This window comes from Typopeltis vanoorti, chromosome 3 (assembly GCF_054136105.1).
Source record: "Typopeltis vanoorti isolate ZY-2024b chromosome 3, IOZ_Tvanoo_1.0, whole genome shotgun sequence".
NCBI classification, from domain to species: domain Eukaryota; kingdom Metazoa; phylum Arthropoda; class Arachnida; order Uropygi; family Thelyphonidae; genus Typopeltis; species Typopeltis vanoorti.
The window spans coordinates 101,378,080-101,394,716 of record NC_143551.1 but is presented as its reverse complement, the minus strand read 5'-3'; the positions used below and the strand labels follow the sequence as shown (position 1 = coordinate 101,394,716).

Sequence of the window (16,637 nt, the reverse complement as noted above, 5' to 3'; positions counted from 1 at the left end):
TAAAACCTTCAGACATGAGTATTTTGCTGTTTTTGAGTTAAATATTGCATAATCTACAAGTGAATGTAATAACATTCTCAGCTGGATTTATAGATGTCTATGGTCATATAAACACTTATTAGTGAAGCAGTGACATATATAACAGGCTATTATGTATGTGTTTGTGGTGGTGGTGGGAGGGGGGTGTATATATTTTTACTTACTTTGTGCATGTAATCCTATCAAGTTGTATCCTAAGTAAAATTACTCCCTCACAATCAGAGTGATTGAACTCTTAATTTGAAAATAAAAAGAAAACATGAACTAAACTCCAAATCAAGCTTTCACACAGGCTTGTATCCAAGGGTATTGCATATGTAACTTAACCTATTTAACCCATTAAGAAATTGAGTCTTCAAACACTTTATAACCAAAATAAAAACCTTGAATAAACTAAAAAATCTTATCAACAGTTTTGTCACTTCAGAACAGTTCTGCCTTCTTTATGAAAGTGGATGAAGAAATAACTGAAACAGTGCAAACTGTTAGAAATCATTTATCAGATTGAGAATCTTTAAATAAACAAACTTTACAATGCCCATTTCTATATGAACTGGAAATCAGTAAAGTTCTTTTCAGCTTTAACTGAAATAAATATTATATGGATTAATGACTAAAAAACCTTCACTTGTCTCATTCTTCCATTTCTGACTTTTTTCCTAATTTCTGTTCATTCTTCATATATTGAAGACAGAAATATCACAGTTTTTCTCCTGTGTTCCCTTTCTTCTCCCCTTCAAACAGCTGAACGCTTAGCAACATTCTTTTCACTTCCGTGCATGCTCGGAAATGCAACTGAGAAACTTCCACTATTTACCATTATGTGCAGCTGTTATAGCTCCACTTTGTCTTTATCTACACCTTTTAGTTATATTTAAACTCTTACTTTATGCTCTGGCTTTCTTACTCTCGCTCACACTGTAATTTAGCAAATTTATTTGATTTACAACTGCGCCAGTTAAACTATTCATTCAGTGTAAGTCTGTAAGAAACTTAAATGAAGACAAAGCAGATATTATTCCCTGGTAACTCTGACCTTTACCTTATATCAGTCGTGGCTTAATCTTACTACTTAGCATATCATAAATATCTTGCTTCTCTTTTGTCAGATACATGCAGATTTGTAATTATGGAATTAGTCTGAATTTTTGTTGTCTCACAAACTAATTTAATTAAACAAAGAAATCAATTTATACCACTTAATCCACATGAGCATGGATACAAAGAAATTACAATTCATAAATAATTACAGGTGATTCTATCTTCGGCTTAGTTCTACAATTCTGACATTCCTATTTCTTAATCTAAATGTAATTTAATACGACCTACTAGTCACTCTTACTCATTACAATACTAAACATACCAATTGTGAACTTATTCTTACGTTAACCTACATTCATTTCATACAGCAGTGTGCTTACTCTTATATTAGATACTTATTCAAATACAGCATGAATTTTTCATTAGCACAATTGAGTATGGAACAAAACACATAATGTGAATTGTCCGGAAGTACTTACATATCCTTCTAAGTAGTTACGAGTTGAGTTCCATATGCTTCATTACTTGATTCTGTTGTGTACACTGTTGATGTTCCTTTTCTTCTATCTCTATGCCTGTTCTTTCTTTCCTGCCATTTTCTTTGTCTTTGATGTTCTTTAACCTATGAATTCCATTATTCAGCAACTTGGTGGCCTCGGCCATTCGACAAATTGCTTTCTCCAATGAGCTCACCATGATGACTTGTGCTGACCTCCACATGCAAGATGCTCCGGCAGCTGACAATAGACTTCACATGGCGGTGGACCCCGGGGAAGGAGCAAGACTAAAACACTAAGATACTTTCCTTCCTGATGTGAGAGTTTATATGGGCCCAGACTTCACATAGTATGCATCCATATCTTTCATAATTCCCATATTTGGAAATGTATTAACATTGGGACTTGATGACATCACACTTTATGTGGCGTACATTTCATTATGTTAAAAAAACATTTAATTTTCTTGACCAAAAAGCTCTAGAATGACTTTTAATGGGATTATAATTAAAACTGTTACAAACTATAATCAGTTGATTATAGTTTGTAACAGTTTTTTACTTTTTAGTACCTTACATCAGTTATGTACCATGAAGATGCCAACAGCCTTAGTTGGTGAAACTAGTTGGTATAACTTAGTTGTTTATTATATGCACTTGATCAATATAATCCCATTAAAAGTCATTCCAGTACATTTCATTAATCAAAGTTTTGTAAAATTATTACATATAAAGGATTATTAGTAATTTTACAGATTATGACATTTCTATTTACATATTTTCCTTTAGACAAAACTTGTAAAATGAACATGATGCATCATTAATCATGTGAGATTTTACAATGTCTTAATTTTCAATTTTTTTTACATCTTCAGGAGTATTATCTTCACTATTTTTAGTATTAGATTTACAACTCTTTTTAGGATTAATCTTAATCTCATAAGTCACTGGATTATCAGAGCTAAGACTGTTTGCATTTCCTGTTCCTATTAACAAATATCCTTGTCTTATAAGTTTTACTCTTAGTCTGAGCTACATTCACAGTGGACTTTTCACAGTTTTGCCGATTAGGTGTTTCACTATTTGTCTAATTTAATTTATCTAATTTGTTATTTTGAATCTGTTCAACCTTCTGAGAATCACTAAGAACTGTACTGGCCTTACTAATTGTTAAATCTTCCTTCTCATCATCATCATCATCAAATTCCTGACATGTATCCTTAAGGGGTGTACAGGATATGATAGTACTACATGAAAAATTTACATCATTACTAACTTCCTGTCTACAATTTTCCTCCAAATCAGTCTGTTACTTGTAAAGACTCCAACATTATCAGATCTTATATTTCTATCATCTAAGGCACATTGTACCGTAACAATCCACCTATATCTTGGTCTTCCTCTGGGTCGTTTTCCTGCCAACCTGGCAGAGAACACTTGTTTTGCTAATCTTTCCTCGCCCATTCTGTTCAAGTGACCATGCCACCTGAGATTAGCTCTGCTAACGCATTCCTGGATGCCGACAATATCAAGTTCTTTCCTAATATCCTCGTTTTTAATCTGATATTCCCATTGATGCCTTCTGTTCACGCCTCTAATCTTTCTCAGGACTCTCATATCTGCGGTCTCTGGTTTGAACACTGTCTTGTATACAGCTAATTTAGTGTTCCAACTAATTTCTCTCTTTTTCCATATGAATTTATTCAATTGGTTACTACCATACCAGCTTTGTTGATTCTGTTGTCTTTTTCCATATTTAATTTACCATCTTCACTAAAAATCATGCCTAAGTAGCTGAAATGTTCCACAGGTTCCCCGTTCACAACACAGTTGACATTATCAACAATTCTACCTATTTTCATTGTCTTTGTCTTTTTAATGCTGACCTTCATACCATATCTATTACAATAGTTATTCAATTTACTCAGGGAATCTTGCAAACTTGTAGTGGATTTATTCAGAAGTATAACATCGTCCGCATAAAGCAAAGAGCTGACATTAACATCTCCAATTCTGATATCATGTTTAATATAACTTTCCTTCATAATGCGATCAATATAGATAATGAATAACAGAGGGGATAATGTACATCCTTGTCTCACACCGGATTTAACATTAAACCATCTTCCTGTACATCCTTCAATTCTAACTGCTGACTAACAACTCAAATACAGACTAAGTATTGCTTGATATAATGCCTCATTGACACCATATAACTGTAGCGTATTGAATACCTCCTCTCTTGGCACCTTGTCATATGCCTTTTCCAGATCGACAAAACTTAAATACAGATCTTTGTTATATTCCCATGCTTTCTCGACTATTTCTCGTAAAGTGAAGATCTGATCCTGACAGCCTCTATTTGGCTTGAATCCAGCTTGTTCTTCTCCAAGCTGTTTTTCCACAATTCTTCTCAACCGTTTCTCAAGTATACTTGCATAGATCTTGCCAGGAACACTCAGTAGGGAAATACCTCTGTAATTCTCACATTCAGTTTTATTTCCCTTTTTATATATGGGTACTATTACAACTCTACTCCATTCATTGGGAATTCGTCCCTCTGTCCAGGCTTTCTGAACTATGCAGTGCAGCCACTGTAAGACTCTTATACCACCATACTTCTGCATTTCTGGTCGAATATCATCTACTCCTGCTTCCTTTCCACATTTCAAGCCTTTGCCTTTTTCTACTTCAAGTATGGATATGTATTCCTGATTCTATGCCTGTTGAGTGTTTTTTACCCCTGTGCTATCACTGCTTGTTTCATTTAACAGTTTTTCGAAGTAATTACTCGATACTTCAAGGATATCTTTTTTTCCTGTTTTCATGTTACCTTTATCATCTCTAACTCCTTTTACAGCACTCTTTCCTCCATTCCTAAGCTTCTTCAACAACCTCCAGAATATTTTGCCACCTTCTTGATATTTATTTTCTATGCTCTTGCCAAAGTCCTCCCATGACTTTTGTTTAGATAGTTTTACACAGTGTTTTGCTTTCTTATATTTGTCTCTGTATTTTCTAACAGCATAAGCTGACTTATTAGCCAAGAACTTTTGTTATGATTTTTTCTTTTCCTTCACTGCCTCTTTAACTTCCTGTGTCCACCATGGAGTCCTGATTTTTCTATCCTTGCAGACAACCTCACCACATGACTCCCTGCTGAATCAGTCAGGGTTTTCTTCAAGGCTTGCCACTGAATCTCCAAGGTTTGGTTCCTGTTCTCAAACTCTTTAATTTTTTCTTCAATAATCTTTGTGTATGTTAGTCTACAGTTCACATCTGAGAGCTGCTCAACTTTTATTCGCTTTAAAACTTTCTTATGTTATTCCTTTCAATATGAAATTCAATTTTATCCTGCTCAAGACTAAATAGTGATCGCTTCTAATTTCAAATCCTCTATACACTCTGGTGTCCTGCACCAGGGAGAAAACATCACTATCAACAATAACATAGTCAATGAGACTTTTCTTATTCCTTGCCTCTTCTCTCCATGTGAATTTGTGCACATTTTTATGTTGGAACATCATGGTGTTAGTAATAACCAGTCCATGTCCTGAGCAGAAATCCAACAGGTATTTACCATTATTATTAGCATTGCTCTTTTCTCCAAATTTTCCCAAAATATTTTTGTATGTCTGACAATCATTTCCTGCTCTGCTATTCAGATCCCCAACAAGGACCAACTTTTCCTTTTTCTTTGTGTCAATTGCTTTTTCTAAGCATCAAAAAATTCCTCCACTTCTACCTTAGTGGGACCATAGGCACAAATAAGTCTCATTGTCCAGTTCCCCATTCTCATATTTGCCCACATCACTCTACTTGAGACTGCCTGCCATTCAAAAAGATTAGCCTTGTATTTTTCTGTTGAATACTATGGCTACTCCTTCTTTTCCTTGATTGTCATTGCCTGAATATAACATTTTGTATTTATTGCTCAGAAAAATCTCACCAGTTTTGGTCTTTTTTGTTTCAGTCACCCCTATTATGTCGATCTGGTACTTATCTAATTCCTCCACTAGCTCAATTTCTTTGCCATTCAGGCTTCTTATGTTGATAGTATCGATCTTTAACTCTGGTGATGTTGAGTTGGGGTGTGTTTTCGGATTTGTTCCAGTAGTTGACTTTTCGCTGTTCGCCCTGGTTCCCTGGCGAAAACAACGGGGCCTTGTTTAACCGGTTGATGCCCCAACTGGCATGAAATTTTGTCATGTTGTACTATCATTTTTTATTTTGGTTTAACCAATAAGAATACGATTTGGTCGGCTCAATCCCAAATTGCTAGCCCATCCTTGTTCGTTCAGTATCCAGGTAGATACCCAACAGGGTGCACTACGAGAAGGTGAGGATTGGACATTAGGTCAGAAGCCTTGGTCGGTTCTCTGCATTCCTTTAAATGCTATGTGGAAGTCTCCTCTCAATTATACAGCTTTGACCTTCTCATCATTGTTTATTGTCTCAATTTCGAACACTTTTCTTTTTTCAACCTCAGGGCATGCAGTAGACTCTTGTAACTTGGAAACAGAATGCTTATTTGTGTTATAGTCTATTGCAAAAAGAGAAATTGTGCCATCCAAGAAGTTACAATTAAACTGATGTTTCTTTAAGAAATCGAGTCCAAGAATTACCTCTACATTAGGATTTGAGGTTTCAGGAAGAACAGTTAGCTCATGAGAAATATTTAAGGGAAAACATGGAATGCTAAATGATACATTTATCATCCTTGGAGTAGAAATCCCAGTTTCGGAGATACCCATTAGTCTGATTGGATTATTCATTCTAATCACATTCTCAGGAATCAAGTTCTTAATTTCACTAACAGTGACTAGAATATGACAGAAATTTGTGCTCCTGTGTCCAACGGAATCTCACAAGGCCCATCCTCAATTAGACCCTGTATGACTGTTAAAGGTTTTACATTACTGAAATGTGAACTTGAAGCACTATCAATTTGATCATGAGTTATAACTAAACCTATCACCTTCTTTATTAGATAAGTTAGTATCCACTAGTATTTAAATCATATCTTATTTCCCTAGAATTCCTTTCCTTAGAATCGCACGTTTTTTTTTCTTTTAAATCTAGATAAATGTCCCAGTTTGTTGTAGTTATACCGAGGGCTGCCACTCATATTTTCCGAAATTCCCTAGATTAGACCTCAAAAATTCCCCGGATTAGGGAAAAATTCCCCAGGTAGTAGTAACTAGGGCTCGGATTTTTAGGTCATAAAAAAGTGCAAAATATGCATCTAAGGATACACTAAAAACATTTAAAACATCCGAATATGCAAAAAACTCAAACTATGCACTTAAATATGCCTTTATTAATTTATAATTCTGCATGGTTTAATTAAAACATTACACATAAATTAAAAACATAATATAAAATACAAAAATTTGACATTTAAATAGTTACCTACTAACTGACCAGAAAAATGACTTAAAAAATTTGCTCATTTTTTTTTATTAGTTCTCTCTTTCTCTTTTCCTGTAACAAAGTATATTTTCATTTAAAAAAAAAATTATAAGTTTATATTATACGAAGAATACATGCTTAACTTACTTTAATCGACATTTCCTCCCTCTTCTTCTTTGCCAATATCTTCTGGTAATTGATCACATTTCCTTTGCTGTTTTGTGGTATTAAGTCGATTTTTATATCTATTGTGAACTGTGTGACTTTCCAACTCCTTGATTAATGTTTTCAGTGGCTCCCAAGAAGTACATGTTGCATTTTGTCTCGCCAAGCACTGCTTTGCTAGGATTCTGTCTGTCACAGTTTCTGTTTTTAATGAATTAGCTAATTTTGTTTTTATACAATTCACTTGTGAGAAAATTTGTTCCACGCATGGAGATGAATGCGGCAGAACAGTAAGATTTATCATAAAATATGACAGTAAACCATATTTATTATTATTCATGCCATCTTTTATGTCAGTAAACGAATGCCAATATCTTTAGGAATTGGTAGATCTGATGCTACGAGACGATAACTTCTCCACTCATCATCTATTTAATTTAACCTAATATCATCAACAAGTGAGGGGAATTGAGCAACAAGAGGAATGGTAGATGGTGACCGGCTAGGGTCACTAGAAACTTTTGGGTCCAAGATTCGTAATTTTGCAACAATGCTGTCTTCTTCGAAGAGGAACTTTTCTTTATTTGCGAACTAAGTTCCACAAGAACCTTTAAACAATCATTTTTAAATATCAACAAAATAGAGTTATCTTCGAAAGGGTTTCTAATTAAGTGCGCCATTGCTCTACCACCGAAGTAAATATCATTGACATTTTTATAGTTGTTTTGGTTTCTTGGATCATTTTCTGATAATTTAGCTATTCTTAAAATCTCATCTTTAATGAAGCAACTAAGTAAATTGAGATATTCTGTTGATACATTTAGGAATAGTTGGTGTAACCTGAAATGCTCTGATTGAAAATCTATATTAAGTGTATTTACTTTTTCAAGTAAATACACTTAATATATCATACTGTTCTAAAATAGTTGATACCACTTTTTCCCTCGACAGCCACCTGGTTTGAGCAAGTTTGGGAATTTTATGTGTAGCTATATCAGCAGCTTCTTGAATGAGTACAAAATCTCTTTGCCGCTTAGCACTGCGGGAGAAGTAGGAGGTTAAATCCTTTAGAAAAGCTTCTAAGTATGAGGGTAAAACACTGACTGCATGACTAGCATAGAGCAAATGAATGACAAACGGAACCCATCACAAAAACAGATGGGACGTCATCTTTCAACAGTTTCTGAAATCCACTGTTAACGCCCATCATGGAGGAACAGTTATCACTACCAAACCCAATGATATTGTTCAGGGGAATGCCATGATCTAGCAGAAGAGTTTTGAGAGCACTGTAAAGACTTTTAGCACTTCCGTTCTCTACACATACTATGTCTAGTAATGCATCAGCTACATCTTTTTTATCTGTATCAAAATACCGTACAACAACAGCCAAGATTTTGAGTGACGGAGATATCTGTACTGTCATCTATTATAATCGAAGATTTTTGATTCTTGCATATTTCGGTAAGTTGAGACTTTTCATGGAATGATATTCCATCCTGAATAACATAAGAAAGTTTAGTTTTCTTTATTGCCAACTTTCCAGCAATTTGGCTATCTGGAAATGCACGTTTATACATCGTTACAAAATGATCAACATGAGAAAATGGGACGTTATGCTCAGAAAAGAAGCTAGCAATTATTAACTCACTCGTAGCTAATTGTTTATCCTCTGTTGACGCTTTCTTAGTAAGAAATTGAGTAATAACAGCTGTCGACTTAGCAGGCTGATAATTACTTTTATGTTTAGCTGAATCTTTATGCTTTATTAGCACAGATTTGTTTGCATTTTTAAATCTAATATTACAACACTTACAGTAACTGGTATCTTTGCTGTTCACGTTTTACTGCAGCCAATCTTTTAATTCAGGATATTTTAACCAATCTTCTCTAAATGCTTGAGAATACCACTTCTGTTTTTTCTTTGATGGCTCTATTTGGTTGGATTGGAAGTACCATAAATATGAAAATAAGTAAAAAATATTGATAATTTAAAAAATTTGTCAAACACTGTATAAGCACAAGGATCTCTACGATAACACTGCAAGAGGTTGCTATGTATGTAACGATGTAAAACCTGTGATAAGAAAAGGGAAAACGAAACCAGAACAGAGCAAAAATGGTTTATTTATCAAAAAATAAAAATTCGTGAATATTATAGTAAAATATGACAAAAATATTAAAATTCAAACTTTTGTTCAAATTTCCCAAGATTTTGGGAGTTTTTTTATTAAAAATCCTTAGGTAGCGCATAAATTCCCTAGATCTTGGGAAAAATCCCAAGGAGTGGCAGCCCTGGTTGTAACATCTAGACAGAACCTTTTTCTTTTATTACTTCTTTACATTTAGTCTCAGTCTCATAGATGATTTATCTGATATTTTGAGAGTTGTTACCTGCTCTAAGCCATAACAACAATTTGATTAGAATTTCTTGACCTTCTAATGTAGGTCTTTGTTATCTGTTTATTTCTTCCTTAACGAAATCTTTGAGGGTTTCTAGTTTTAGAGAATCTACCGATTAATTTTAGAACTAATATATGAACTAATATCTACATCTTGGTCTAAATCTTAAAAATTTTTCTTACAGTTACCTTCCCTTTTGTTTAACTTAAATTTTTGATTTTCATTCTTGCTATTATAACCCATATTACTTTCAGCGACACTTCGTTGTTAGAAAGAGTGCACTCGTATAGGGTTTGCAGACTGATAAATGTCCCTAAGTCTTTCTTCTCTTTCTGTTACTAATTTGTAACATTCTTCCAGATACTTAATTCTTTTCTTGTAGGCCACCTCCTTTAGTTCATCTTTTAAGCCTACCCCGAATTGATGAAATACAGACCATTTTGGGTGAGATTTTTCATCTGTTAAGACTCTTAATTTATGAGCTATGCTTAATAATCTATTGTAATATTCTGAAACTGTTTCTTTACTTTCTTGAATGCATTTATGTAATTTCCATAAATTAGGACTTATGTCTCTTATCTTAGAATATTCCACTATTAATGTACTCTTAAATATATTTTAGTCAATTGTATATCACAATATGAGTGAGGTATTTAAGAACGTTTTTGCCTTACCTACTAATTTGTTCCTAAGAATAATTAGTAGAGAGCTAGGTCAGAAGTAAAACACTTGACCAAATACTAGAGACTGCAGACATGAGAGTCCTGAGAAAGATTAGGGGCATGAACAGGTGGCATCAATGGCAATATCATATTAAAAATGAGGATATTAGGAAAGAACTTGACATTGTCAGCATCCAGGAATGCATTAGCAGAGCTAATCTCAGGTGGTATGGTTACTTAAACAGAATGGGAGAGGAAAGATTAGCAAAACAAGTTTTCTCTGCCAGGTTGGCAGGGAAAAGACCCAGAGGAAGACCAAGATATAGGTGGATTGATATAGTAAAAAGTGCCTTAGAAGATAGAAATATAAGATCTGATAATGTTGGAGTCTTGACAGGTAACAGACTAATTTGGAGGAAAATTGTAGACAGGAAGTTAGTAATGATGTAATTGCTCATGTAGTACTATCATATCCTGTACACCCCTTGAGGGTACATGGCAGGAATTTGATGATGATGATGATGACTAATTTCTCTCTTATTTCATATGAATTTATTGAATTCACTTCCTACCATACCCACTGCCTTTGGTGCTTAACATTCTTATCAAGTATCCACTTTTCATCACCAGTGACTACATGACTCAAAAACAGAGATTGAACCTCATCAGAACGAAGAGCAGTGCAGATGTTGATGCACTCTCTTCGATCGTTGTTCGTCAGTTCATGAGGAACCCACTTGCCGAGCTTACACTATTCCAAGTTCTTGCAAATGATGATGGATGGTCGATGACGATGAATTAAGGTTTCTTGCTAAATCTTCAACAGTTACATTGCCATTTCTTGCAAAAGTGGCTTCTAGCATATCATTATCCAGAGAGACAGGGCACCCAGAGCAGGGGGGGGGGGGGTCTTTCAAGCTAGCGTCCCTTTGTCAAAAATTTTCAGAACCAGTGCTGGCACTTTCACACCTTCAAAACATTATCGCCATACACTTCTTGCACGTTTTTTTACCATGTTAGCAGCATTGTTGCCTTTTCTGAACTGATCAAGCATAATGTGCTTTTCAGTGTCCTCCATAGTAATAAAGGGTTATTTAAACAATTACTTATGTATGATGTTCTTGCAAGGTGGAATTCCTTAGAATCAGGCTGCCTCAGCTTAGTAGTACTTATGAAGCTTTAAAAATTCGTGTTTAGACAAGCTGAGACACGTTTTAACAAGTACAGTAATATAAATGACATTACTCTTCTGATGACCTGATAGTTGAAAGGTTGAAGAGTATATTATTAAATTACTCTTCCCTTCTGGGTCTGGCTTTCACCTGATGACATTTGATAATGTTTATCTTTGGGTTTGCTTGCTTCCCAGGGAGTAGAGAGGCTCTGCTTGGTGGCAGGTTTCTGCATATCATTGAGTGGAGCTACCACTGAGATTCCTGTCCTGGAGTCATTCTAGTAAGGAGTGATGAGTTTAGTAGATCCTTTAGGTTAAAAAGTATCCCAGCACTTTAACATGCCTCCAATAAAGGTTGAAACCTTTATGCAGTGGAACAATTTACCTTCTTTCCACTATGTTAAGACTGATGTTGTTGTTGTCTGACTTAACAGGATGTGCCAGTGCTTCTGCCATCTTCTCAGAACATTCTCTTAAGGCATCATGATATGTCATCAAATCCTGTTACCTTATTAGCACAAAACTTATTTATTTCCTGATATACTGCTTGCTCATAATTAAGCCACCTTCTTCTATTTCCCCTACACTTGAGCTTCTCATAATTTCAGCTTGATGAGGCTGAAACACCTTAATAAATTGTTCATTGAATATTTCAGCTATATCTTTTGCAGCAGTTACTATTCCACCATCCTCCTCATTAACATCATCTTACCGTAATAATTTTTCCTTAGCCTTATTTGCTAATTTTTGCTTATACTGTAGTTTTGCTATTCTTCTTACCAACTGAATATACTCCTCATGCAATCAATACTTCCCTTTCATCTTCTGCTGATTCCATAGTATTCTTTTCTTCCAAATTTCATGAATAATCCTTTCTTTCATCCATTTAACATCATCAAATTCCTGACATTTGCCCTCAAGGGGTGTACAGGATATGATAGTACTACATGAAAAATTTACATCATTACCAACCACCTACCTACAATTCTCTGCCAAATTAATCTGTTATCTGTCAAAGCTACAACATTGTCAGAGCTTATATTTCTATCTTCTAAGGCATTTTTTACCGTATCAATCCACCTATATCTTTGTCTTCCTCTGGGTCTTTTTCCTGTCAACCTGGTAGAGAACACTTGTTTTGCTAATCTTTCCTCTCCCATTCTGTTTAAGTGACCATACCACATGAGATTAGCTCTGCTAACACCTATCTTATTTAGTCTTTTCACCTTCAGAACATCTACACATCAGTGTTGTTAAATATCCTTTAGTCATTTCCCACACAGCATTTATCTCCATCATGCTTAACACCTCATTCCATACTATAGCTTTTCTAGTCTCTGAAGCGTTTCATAACCATCAGCCTGGTAATTTCACATATATCCTTCCCTCACAGAAGTCTTCTTATGGGTAGCCACAACCCAGATAATCACTTTATGATTACTCTTGCCAACTGGAGAGAAATGAAAAACTCCACTCACAATTACATCCTCTGATGAAATGATTAGATCTAAAACTCTCGCTCCTCGTGCCTGCTTTTACATACTACCTAAGACAGTTGTTTCACAAGAACCCAAGAAATTCATTTTCCTTATTCCCAAATGTGCTCTCTTCATTTCAATCTACACTGATATAATTAAAATCACCCATAATAATTGGTTCAAGGATACATTGTGGTTGGTTGGTGATTTTGGTCTGTTTTATTGTGTTTTTATGTATTTAAGGCTAACCCTGCTAACAAGGTTATTGGAGATGTGGGAAAATGAATTAACCTAAAAAATATCAAAATTAAAGCAGATCATCAGAGAGACGAAGCGGGAATTACAAAAAGTCGAGAGGTGTTTAAATGAGCATAGGGAGGGGGGGGGGAAATTACACAGCAAAATAAGAAACAACAAAGCACGGAAACAAGTAAGTAACGAAAATCAGATAAGTAATATTGTAAAAAGGATGTTATTTGATGTGGTGACTAACATAAAACATGCTGTTGGTGAGCAGGTTATAACTTCAAGTTTTCCAGGAGCAAAAATTAAAAATATAACGCAAGCAATTAAAAAAAGAAAAAGAGATTGTAATTGTAGGTACCAGTGACTTAATTAGTGATAAGTTCAGTATGAGAGAGGACATGAAAGGATTGTTGGAAGAGGCAACAGCGAGAAAGTGAAAATAGTAAGTATATAACCTTGATGTGATAAAAATGAATTAAGAAGAAGAAGGGTTATGATGGCAAACAATTTGATGTATACGTTGTGTAGAAGGAATGGATGGGAGGTTTTGGATGTGTGGAGTAAGTTTGAGGGGAGATTATATTTGCATAAGAGGGATAGTCTGCACCTGAATGCGATTGGTATCAGGAGTCTTGAAAAACTAACTGGTATGAGATCTAATACAGAGAGTCAGGAAAACTAAATTATAATGGGAGGAATGACGAAAACATGAGTGTAAGAGCAGCAATGTTATGGGAATGGGCATTATCATGGAAATGATTACAAGGAGAGAACAATTTCGACTTTGTGTTCATCTGGTTCGGACCCATCAACCATGCAAAGATGTCTATGTGTATAAGGCACTAGAGAAAAAAAATAGAGATCTGAAAGTTGTCCAATTGTATCATGCAGACTGCAGATTAGAGTATACAAAAGAACATGCAGGTGGGTTATTGTGTCTATACATGAATGCTATGAGGATCAGAAAGAAAAGGGGTAGAATTGGTTACCTTGGTCAATATGTTGAGACCTAAAATTGTAGCCATTAGTGAAACCTGGCTATCAGAATCAGACCTACTAACTGGTAATGAGTGTAAAGGATACAGTATTTTTAGGAGGATACACAGGATAGGAGAGGAGTGGCATGTTGCTAATAATATTGGATGACTTGAATCCACTTAGTGTTGTGACCTATGATTGCAGTACTAGTAACAGTATTTTGTGTGGCAGTGAATTTGAAGCCATCTGGTGTGAGGTGGAATCTAACAAGATCAATTATATAGTGGGGTGTTGTTACATACCTGGTGGATCAGTTGCTAGTGATGAAGAAATGTATCATCAAATAGAAATGATGGGTGCAAAACGAGTAATCATAATGGAACTTTAATTATTCAAATATTGATTGGGTAGCAGTAGAATCTCATGAGAAGAATGAAAATGCATTTATTGAGCTTATGCGGGACACCTTCCTCAAGCAGCATGTGACAGGAGGAACTCGAGGTCAGAGAGTGTTAAATTTGATTTCAGTGTCAGAGGGTGTTTCAGTTAAAGATGTAACTATTCTGCTTCTGGTTGGTGACAGGGATCATGCAATACTCACTTGGGAAATGACTAAGTTTAGGAATGTTCCATTCAGAAAAGGTTACATACTGAACTACAAAACAGGAAATTATGACCAACTGAGGAGTATACTGAGTTTAGCAGAATGGTATCAGTTGCTGGATGGGAAGAATATCAACAGTGGATGGGAAGCATTTAAAAAATACTTAAATTATGCAGTATCAGAATGTGTTCTGAGAGTTCAAAGAATAAATGGGATGGGAGTCAAATGGATGTGTAATCTTATTAAGCAAGAGATTCGTAAGAAATGGATGATGTGGAAAGAATATCATGTGCATAATGATGATGTCCTTTATGATGATTATAAGCAGCAGGTTAGAATAGTCACAACTGTTGTCAGAAAAGCTAAGTCTGAGTATGAAAAGGAAATGTCTCTGCAAGCTAAAGACAACCCATAGGAATTCTATCAATATGCTGCAAGTAAAAGAAAATGAATATGAAAGAATAACTTCTGAATGCAGATGGTGTAAGGGTGACAGATGCAGAAGAGGTTGTTCAACTAATGAGTGCCCATTTTGCTAAAAGCTATCAACCTGGTGTGCGCAACATTGAGCTCACTGCTGCTTCTTCTTCACTGAATGAAGAAACTCAGGTGTATGCAGAGGAGGTATTAGAGCTTTTGCACAAACTGAATAACAATTCAGCAATAGGGACTGTGGGATATCAGCACGGGTGTTAAAAGAGTGTTCAACTGAACTGGCTATTCCTTTTGAAACAGGCTATATAATTTGAGTCTCAGATCAGGGAAGATTCTGCAGGAATGGATAGAATGTAGGGTAATCCCATTGCACAAGGGAGGTGCAAAGACTGATGTATCCAACCATCAATCAATCAATATCTCAGGAGTGGTGGTGGTGAAGATTTTGGAAAAATTGGTTAGGGCTTGGATTCAGAAATGGGTTGACAGTGAATCTCTGCTTTGCAATGAACAACAGCATAGATTTACTAAGGGAAGGTCATGCTTTAGCATCTTGCTCATATTCTATAATAATGTCACCATTAAACTTGACAAGGGGAATGGATACACAATGATGCTTATGGATTTTGCTAAGGATTTTGACAGAATACAGCATGGTAGACTGTTGCATAAGTTGGTGAATATGGTTTGGATTTAGAATATTAGCATGGATAAGAGGATGGCAGACCGACAGATATCAAAAAGTGGTATATGGGGGATGTGAGTCTGCAAGATTTAAGGTAACCATTGGTGTACCACAAGGATCAGTGCTTGGTCCTCTGTTATTCAATATGTACATTGATGATATATTGGGAAGGATTTTGCATTCGACATACAGCTGTTCACTGATGATGCAAAGATAGGTAGGGTAATCAGGAATGCTGCTGATATGCAGTACTTGCAGAATGATTTGAATAGGCTAGAGTTGCAGGCATGGGAAAATGGATGTCAATAAATGCAAAGTCATGCACTTTGGCTTGATTCAATATCCAATGTCATATTATATTGGTGGGAGTATGCTTGAAGGAACTGATCAGGCTAGGGATCTTGGAGTGTTTGAGAGATAACAAGTTGAAGTTCAGGGGCCATGTAGCAAAGATTGCAAATATAACTGAAAAGATAATTGCAATGCTGAAACAAACTTTCACATGTATAGATAAGAATATCATTTTGCCTCTTTATGAGACCTTGTTAAGACTTTGCTTACCTCTTTCAAATCTTTCCACTCTTCTTTTTTGACATTCACCATTTTTTCTTCAAACAGTTTATTCTTCATAAGTTTCCTGATGTTCGAATCAATAAAAATACCTTCTTTCAATTTTGCTGTATATAATCCTGGAATCCTGTACGAAGATCTGGTCTGCAGGTTTCTGTTGTGATTCTGATACAGTGGAGAGAGTGCAAAGGAGCGTGTTAAAAATTATATCAGTATTGTGGAATACTGATTATGAAAACAGATTGAGAA

General features: G+C 35.3%; 1 protein-coding gene across 3 annotated transcripts in view; it reads left to right on the top strand.

The window, feature by feature from the left end:
• The window catches only part of LOC150108427 (uncharacterized), a 175,637-nt gene that overhangs the window by 31,093 nt on the left and 127,907 nt on the right, over nt 1-16,637 (top strand). The window lies entirely within an intron of this gene.